The sequence below is a fragment of the Marmota monax genome, unplaced genomic scaffold, assembly GCF_021218885.2.
Source record: "Marmota monax isolate L192 unplaced genomic scaffold, Marmota_monax_Labrador192_F-V1.1 WCK01_AAM20220418_F8-fsc00122, whole genome shotgun sequence".
NCBI lineage: Eukaryota > Metazoa > Chordata > Mammalia > Rodentia > Sciuridae > Marmota > Marmota monax.
The window spans coordinates 4148985-4157938 of record NW_026695223.1 but is presented as its reverse complement, the minus strand read 5'-3'; the positions used below and the strand labels follow the sequence as shown (position 1 = coordinate 4157938).

General features: G+C 50.6%; 1 protein-coding gene across 2 annotated transcripts in view; it reads right to left on the bottom strand.

Annotated features, from left to right (window-relative positions):
- The window catches only part of Tbxas1 (thromboxane A synthase 1), a 217743-nt gene that overhangs the window by 25716 nt on the left and 183073 nt on the right, over positions 1 to 8954 (bottom strand). The gene's annotated exons all lie outside the window — the stretch shown is intronic.

Below are 8954 nucleotides of genomic sequence, written 5' to 3'. Positions count from 1 at the left end.
GTTTCTGCCTGGCTCCAACTGCGTCCCAGCCCAGAGACTGTGGCAGTGGCTCATGTTAATGATGGTGATTTGCGTTGGCCACAGATCTATGGAACCCTGTTTCTTTTGTCCTGGGGTCTGCGGCCCCAGGACAGTGCTTCGTGCTCCTGTGGACACCTCACTCACAACCCCTTGGACTCAGCCCAGTCCCACTTTACCCCCCATGGTGCTGAGGCTTCTCAAAGGGACTTGGCCTGAAGGTGGGGGGATTGGGTTCCTTCCAGGTTTCAGAGGTGATGGTCACACCAGGGAGGGATTGTTGCAGGATCAAAGTTCCCAGCTGCCAGGACAGAGGTCAAGTCCACAGCCACAGACCCAGGAGACCAGGTTGGGGTGGTAATTAGGGAAGGGAGGAAGCACTGTGGGGGCGGGTGCGCGTGCAGTTGCAGAGAAGCCGACGGAGCAGCCCTGATGGAGTGGGCATGGCTGAGCTGGCCCTGTGAGGTCCAGGACATGAGTCCCAAGGGTTGGGACCCCTGTCCTGGTAATGGGAAGGCCTCCCAGTGGACACGAGAAGTCTGGGCTCCCTGGAAGACACCAAGGTGATGTGCCACCAGACAGGAAGTGGGTCTGGGAGGCTGGTCACTGCACAGCTAAGTGACAACAAATGCCTCCAACTGTCCACCCTTGAGGTGTCCGCTTCCACCAGGAGACGTGGCTGCTGGCACTTTCATGGTGGACAGATCCGTGAGCAAGTGTAAGCCGCCCACTGGCTGCCAGCTGGGCTGCCCTGGCCGATGTTCTCAGATCTCCCCTCAGAGCCACCTCGCTCTGGGGCAGCCAGATGTGGATGTGAGGTGGGGCCAGAGAGAAAAAGCCTAGCCTGGGAGAGGGTCAGGAGCGGAACCAAGGATGCCATTTATGAGAAAGGCTCCTACTGAGCCACTGTGCTCAGCCTTGCGGACCACATCCTGTGGGGCAGGCCCGGGGCAAGTTTCACCAGTGTCATTTCATCGAGGTTTATTTTACAGAAGAGAAAATTGAGGCTTAGGGGCAAGTTCATGTGTAAGGTCAGTAGGCAGGAGATGGTGGAGTTGGGCTCAGAGAGAGGCTCAGAGTTTGGAGAGAATAAAAACCCGAGTCTGTCATAAAATTCCAGAACCCATGACAGTGATAAGAAGGAGGCACAGGAAAGGGTAGGATCCTCCTGTCAGGCAGGACAGGCGGGGCTGTGCTTATCACTTGACTATGGTGTGACCGCAACCTGCAGGAGGCCGAAGGAACAATCTAGGCCATATGAAACGGGTCCTCTCAGAACCAGAGAATGTAGGAGCAGGGGTTCCTGGGGTGACTTGGAGAAGATCTGTGGGCCAGGAGAGGGGGGATGCTGTGGGACCCCTGCTCAGCTCATTTGGGAGAAACCCTTACAAAGACCTCGTGGGTCCCCCTCTGCGTCTGGCAGAGATCATGTTGCTGGCTGCTCTGGCCTGTGAGGGCTAGTTCATCCAGGTGAGCACAGGGCTGGGGCAGCTGTTGGCAGGGGACAGGAAGTCAGGAATTCTGCAGCCCTTGCTCATGGTGGGGCCAGCTATGAAGAATTTTAACCTTTTCCTCTCCCTTGGCCTCGGCATTCAGCTCTCTGGGCACCTGTGGACTCTCTGGCATTAGGCCCACACAAAGGGCGACTACCCTTCTTACTATAGTTGGGAGTGGGGGCTTCCCAGTCCAATTTTTTACCCCTTTGACCCCAGCTGGCACTGTCTTCTCAGATGAGGAACAGGAGCCCAGAGACTGCCCTGGGGCCAACAGGTCACTCTTGAGGACCTGGCCAGACTCAGAAGTCTATTTGGAAGGTATACAAAGATAGTGGTGTACACGGCTCTCTTCACTCCTGCTAAAAGCAGGGCCAGAGGACATGGGGCTAAAGAGAGCAGGAGAGGGACACCAGTGTCCTCTAAGGGTTCCTTCACCCTGGAATATGCCGTCTCCTTCCTTGAGTGTTCTCCTTCTGGGCTGGCTTTGGTGGTCTCCCTGCCTGGGCAAACCCACCTCTCTGCACGGCCAGCCAGGCCAGCAGGGAGGCTTGCATAGGGCCAACCACAATGCCCTTGACCAAGGGCATCCCTGCTCCTGCCACACAGAATGCCAGTTAACTTTTATCTACTGAGCCTTCTGCCCTCTGGCCTGGACTTCAGGTTCGTGTGCTGGAGGTTGGGGTCTGGAGTTAATGGCAGGTGGTTAATGGTGCCACTAGGGCAGAATGCCTTGTGGATCATGACCAAGAAAACACCACACCCCCTGTCATCCCTGTGGCTCGGGAGGCTGAATTCAAAGCCAGACTCAGTAAAAGCATGGCATTAAGCAACTCGGTAAGACCCTGTCTCTAAATAAAATGCAAAATAGGGCTGGGGATGTGGCTCAGTGATCGAGTGGCCCTGAGTTCAATCCCCAGTACCAATAAATAAATAAGAAAGAAAGAAAAGGCAGCACCACACACATCCTACAAGTCGGTGCGGCCCAGGCTGAGGGTACAAAGAAGCTTTGTAGGTCCAGGCAGCTGAGGCAAGTGGAGGTGACTGGTCTGTAGTATGGGAAGGTTGGCAGGAGAAGCAGGAGAGGAGGGGTCCCTGGGAGTCAAAATGCAAAACGAGTCTGGGGCCAGGCAGAGAGCCAAGGGCATAGAGCTCAGATGGTGATGCAAACCCCAGGCCCACGGAGCCTGGTGAGCACTGTGGCCCCGAGTCGGTGGGCCCAGGGGCAGGGGTGTGATGGGGAAGGGCCACGGTGCCTGGGCTTTGACGGGGTTGGAGGCGCTTGCTTGGCAGATGGCTGCTGTGGGGTGGTTTGGTGACCTGAGCTTCCATTGTTTCTAAGAAAAGCTGGAATCTAGATTTTTTGTAGAATTCTCCTGTTTTTTATATTTGGGCAATTAATTCAACTTTAAGAAGCAAATCCAAACCTCTGCCGCTGTGCTCAGCTTGTGGGCTGCTTCTTTCTGACCCCATCCCCTGCCATGCTGCTGGAACAGGCCCTGTGGGTTGGACAGCCCCCCGTCTGGTTATTTTGACGTCTGCCCACTTTGGCCCAACCCATAGGATGCTGTAATTTCTTTTTTCTTCAATTAGCTAGGAAAAGAGACTCCTTTCCCCCAAAAGTATGCTAATGGCAGGGAGGGTTGGATTTCTAGTTTGGGAGTTAAATTTTGTGAAACTGGTAATCTGTCAATAGGAAAACGCCATTCCTTCATAGAGGTGTCACTGCCCTCTGGGATATCCCTGTGACCCCCAAGGTCTCAGGCCAAGATCAGGGTGACCGGGTCAACCTGCTCTAATCTTAATGACTCCCAGATTCCTTAGAATCTCAATATATGTATATATTTTAAAGTAAATTAAAACTAGGGCCAGGATCCTATAGATCGAAGGCAAAAACGTCTGGAACTAATTTCAGAAAGCTCTTAACATCCTGGGGAATTACTTTTCTTTCTGCTGAGTAGTCTTAGTGGGAGAAATCTGTTGTAACCAAACATGTGTTTTCTAATTAGGTGACTGTTTTAGGTTTTATGGCGAATAAAACTGGGAACATGGGGTGCGACTGGACCTTCACTTCATTCCTAGGCATTCCTGTCAGAATTATTGGCAGGCAAGTTGAAAAGAGCAAAGCACAGTCAAACAAAATTGCCAGGGGGTCCTGGGTAGTCTCAGCTGGTACACGTTTGCTCTGGCCTGGCCCATCCTGGCCTCTCCTTCAGTGTGTGTGAACCTGAACTTCCAGCCTTGATTAGGGAGTAGGAACAAGACTCCAGCTCTGAGCTCTGGTAGGTACGAAAGAGCAGCTTCCTTCTGTATTTCAGTTCCTAGTGGTTCCCAACCTTGAGTGTGCCTGTGGAGTCATCAGGGAGCTTGTGAATACCCGGAGGCCCAGGTCACCCTTCAGACCAATGACATACTCTGTAGGCATTAAGCTCCGCAAGGTGACTTGAGAGTACAGCCAAGGCTGAGAAGGCCCACTAGAGACCCCGGCTGGGTGTTGGCCCACAGCTGTATCTTTAAGCTCCTAAGCCCACAGCTTCTGTATTATACCAAGTCTAGCTCTTACAGTCAGCCTGAGAATGCATCCAGGGCTGCATCCTGCATGCTACTTCAAATTCCCACCTTGGGCGCCAATACTGCATAGTAGTTAGAAGCACACAGCAGTCACACTGCCCACATTTGTATCATCACTGACCTGTGATGTGGCCTTAGCCAACTTGTGCAGCTTTAGTGTCACACCCTAGTCCTGCTTCATAAAGTTGTGTTGAGTACAAAGCGTGGCTCTCTGATAGCATTAGGATCAATGCCTATGCAGGAAGTAGCTCAATGGGTACTCACTACTTCTACAATTAAAGACGTGCATGGTTCCCATATCCATCCATGGGGTTCCTCTGCTCAGACCAGCCTGCCTGGATGGACCGCTTCTCTGGTAGGCCTGATCACCTCTTTGATTTGCGTTCTCTCTCTCTCTCTCTCTCCCCTCACTGAATGCTGGACCCTGTCCTGAGGCTGTGCTAGGAGAAGGTTCCTGAAAGGTCAGTCATCCAGCTGACACCTCAGGTTAGGACCCCCAGTTGTCCAGCTCACAGTGGGAAGGGACTGGATGAAAGGAAGTGGGACTACCATCTATTAGGGTGCCCCCCCCCACATAATCAGGGCGCCTGTGATGGCCCAGATAGTGTACTGAGCACTGGGATGCTTGGGTGGGTCCCTCCTTGGGTGGGTCCTTCCCTACATGGGGCTTTTAGGTGAGTGGAGGAGACGGACTTTCCAATCAATGCATGTGAAGTCACAAGTACTAAGGGTTTTGAAGAAAAGTTGTGGGGAGGCTAAATTGAGAAGTGTTCACCAAACCCCAGAATACTTGGAAGAGTTAATTTGGGGAACCATAGAAAGGAACATTCCTTTTTAACCAGTGTTTTATAAATTTATAGGGCTGGTCATTGTGCAGGGTCACAATAATTGAGATAATCTCGGCAATTCAGGGGTGATAATCTGATAATGAGTTATGATAGGGCCACCCTGGCCTTTGGAAATTAACATCATGGAAGCAGCGCCAAGCTCCACCTGACACCCTCATCCCACATGAGGTCTGCTGTGTTCTGAGTAGGGCACCCTCCAGAGGGGCACAGCTGGAGGGGGACAAGGAGAGGTAGGAGACGTGAAATCTCGTGATATGGAGACAAGTTGCAGACACCAGAGGGTAGAGACTTCAACTTCGGAGATGAGTTTGAAGCCATGGGTGGGAGCCGTGGGGAAGCAGGCCAATGGAAGGACAGTGGTCGGGCCCAGCCGTGTGCAATGCGGCTCCCTGAAGAAGAGCTGAAGCCCTCATTCCCTGTGCGATGGGCTGACCCATTCCCAGGAGAGACCTAGGAAAGGACATTTGGGCCTTGTTGCTGGGATCCACTGATTAGCTCTGGAATCCTTCTGGGTTCTCAGATCCTGGCCATTTGATCATTATTTTGTGAGTTTTCTGTGAAGATGGGAATGTCAACAATGTGAGTTTGGCTGGGGGAGTAGGAGGCCTAGAAAAAGTTCTTAGAGAAAAGGAGGGCACAACCCTGAGTGGCAGGGGGGACCCTGGTCACCAAAGGTGTGGAACATGGAGGCCCTGGGGGACAGAGGCTTGCGGGCAGGGCAGGAGAGAGATGTTTTGGAGATGGCTGTAAAATGGGAATGACAGGGAGGTCTGGAGGATTGTCCGATCTTCCAGCAGCAAAACAAGAAACAATGTAGGTGCCTGCTCTGCCGGGTACTTTCTATACTTCAACCCACGGCATCAGCCCTTCACTTATGGGCAGATGCCATTATTACCTGCTTTCAGCAGGTGGGGACCTGAGGCCCAGGGAGAATATGTATTGTCAGGGTCCAGCCCAGCTTTGAGTAAAGGATTGGCCCTTGGAGTCTGTGCCCTTAGCCATCAACCCACCCCAGCAGAGGGTGGATAAAGGTAAAACTAGTGCAGGGGCTGTGAGGCCTGGGGAACGCTGTTAGTGAGTCTTGCTGCGAGCACTCTGGGGGCCGCTCCTGGCTTCTCTGTGCCCAGCCCTGTGGGGTCTGCTGGCAGCTGGTATAGTAGCTGCTGGGCCAAGAGGAACCAAATGCAAAGTGTTTCCTATGGGATGGAAGGAGGGGGCCAAATCCATTTCTCCCTGTAAATTGATCAGTGAACTAATAAAAAAATTGGAAGGAACTCTGGATTTGGATTCTGCTACCCAAGATGACCCATGGGACAGTCACAGGAGGAGGAATGGACAAAGATTCTCTGCAAACAAGGATTTCTTTGAGATTTGTCTGGGATAAAGAGTGTGTGGTGCAGGTACCCCACAGAGAAAACCCAGAGCATGGTAACTGAGCGATGGCAAAATTCTGGAGTTCTGTATGTGGTTTGAAAATCTAGACTTGAGTAGGTGAGAAAAACACAACATACATGCACATCTCTTGCTTTGCTGTTTTTTTTTTTTTTCCTCCCCTTCCTGTTTACTTGTTTGCCATCACCTCAGCTTAGCAACTCGTGTCCTGATGACAGAGCTAAGGGTTGGAGCAAGATGACTGAGATTCTGGATTTGCTGTGTGACTAGGGAGAAGCACTTAACCTGTCTGAACTTCTGTTTATTTAACTCTAAAAGGAAATACTTTGAGTAGATACCCTGCCTACTTCATAGAGTAGGGAGGACAAATAGTAGCAAATAATAGTTACTGTGTTTTTCTTTTGTTACCCGCTGGTGCTAATCCCGGTTAGAGCACATGGAACTTTCAGGGCCAAGATCTCCTGAGCATGGAAAGAGTGAGACAAGATTTTAGCAGTAAGATGCTAAAGATCAAAGGGTAAGAACCCCATGAATGAGTTTACATGTTGACTTAAGTCAGGTGGATGCCAAAAGCAACAGGGCAGCCGGTTCAGACCAGGAGTGATACGAAGCTTAGAAATTTGAGAAGAAAAAGAGGTGATAAGAAAATAGCCACGAGTCACATGATGGTGTAGAATAAGGCGAAAGTGGACCCCAGACTGTGTATAATAACTTGAAGACCAGGAAAGTGGATTCTAGAAAGAGTAGTGAAACCAAGAACTCAGGCTCGGGAGTTGGGAGACCTAAGTTTTATTCCTTGTTTGGTCAGAAATGAGCAAAAACGGACTTGGAGAGTCTCTTAATTGATTCATTTCCTCCTTTTTAAAGTGGATTTTAAAAAAAATCTCATTCACTTTCTGGAATTGTGATGCTCTAACCCAGTGCTTTTCAAAATGGGGCTGTGATCCTGTAGGAAGTCTGTGAATCCAATTCAGAGGGTCAAGACCAGGATTAGAAAAGATGGCAGAGAACAGAAGAGAAAACGGGGCTGCACACCCTTTCATCAGACTCTCATTTCAATGACACAGTTCTGCATGTTCCGGATTGAACTATAAATTACATTTCGTATGATGAAATTGTAGTCAGAAAAGTTTGAAAACAAAGCTGTCACACATGGGGTGCCACCGGGAAAGCCCAGGTGCGCTGCCTGCCTCAGTCTCCCCCTTTGCGTCAGCACCTCTGTGGTCCATCCCCTGGACTCTGTGAGTGTCCGAGGAGAGCCAGCCTCCCCACAGCACGCGGATACAAGGTCCCAGCACTCAGTGCCTTCTCTGCATGACAGTCCCCGTGTCCTGCCAGCAAAGGGTCAGGAAATGTGAATTTCAGACAGACTATGACTAATTTTTGTATATCCCAAATATTGCATGAGGTATACTAAAAAATTAGCCATTGTTTATCTGAAATTCAAATTTAACCAGATGCCTATATTTTATCTGGCAACCCTAAGTAAGTAATAAACAGCGAACAGGAGGGAAAGTTTCAGAAGATTAAGACTTTTAAACGCCTCAAACTACAAAACTTTGTGTCTTAATATGATCATAAATTAACAGCTGTATTGTATTATGCAAATTTATGTTAAGTTATTCACTCTCTGTCATCACGCTCCAATAAAAATTGTATATATGACATTTAGGAAAAAAATGACATCTTCTGATAAGAGTTTTGCTCTACATTTCGGCAGCTGCAGCTCACCTTTGGCTCTGTCTGAATGCGGCTGCCCGGGATGTACAGCAGCAGGCCCTTCATGAGTGACTCACTGAATTACTTATGGTCTGTTTAAAATCCTCAGGAACAATCCCTGGGAGTGGCCAGTGATTGCCCTCCCTCCATTTTAATGACTTTCCAGAGAAATGCCGCCTGGAGTGGAATAAGAACAGAGAGTGGCCCTGTGATCCATGGGAGATGGCATCTCCTGCCAGGAGCCCCCGAGCCGTGTGCAGGAGGGCGTCATGGACACACAGGGGGGGAATGATTCCTTCTCTAATCTCCGTGCCATCCTGTTTCTTGGGAATCACACACACAGGGCACAAAGCCCTCTCTGCCGTTTCCCTCTCTGTGCACAGTGATGGCCACCAGTTGGCTGATTTAAAATTCAGAGCACCCACAAGCGCACGCCACCGGCTAGCCTTAGGAAGGTTTGCTTGATCTTCTCACTGATGGCTGTCATCCTCCTGAAGGCTCCTGGTACACACCCGGCATCTTTGTTTTAGGTTTTATAATTTTTTTAAAAAATTGAATACTGCAGGTGGGAAGAAATGCCCATGTCTGTTCTGGAAGGGAGGGGTCAACCTTGCTAAGGGCATGTGACAGCCCCAAACTGGCAGGGAGCAGAGCCTTGAGAAGGACAGGAAGCCAGATGGCCTCAAGGAAGTCTCTGAAGCAAGCCAGGCCAGGCTTGGAAAACAGGCTGTTGGTGACACTCTGGGAAGGAGGCAGGGAGGCCTGTGCAGGTGACTGGGAACCTTCATGTGCAACAGGAACTAGAGCTGCTGAGGGAGTAGTCCCCCTGGGGCGTTTGGGGGCTGCACCACTGGGCCCCTTACAAGTGCAGACACACCCTGCTACAGAGGTGGATGGGCAGAGGAAAGGGCAC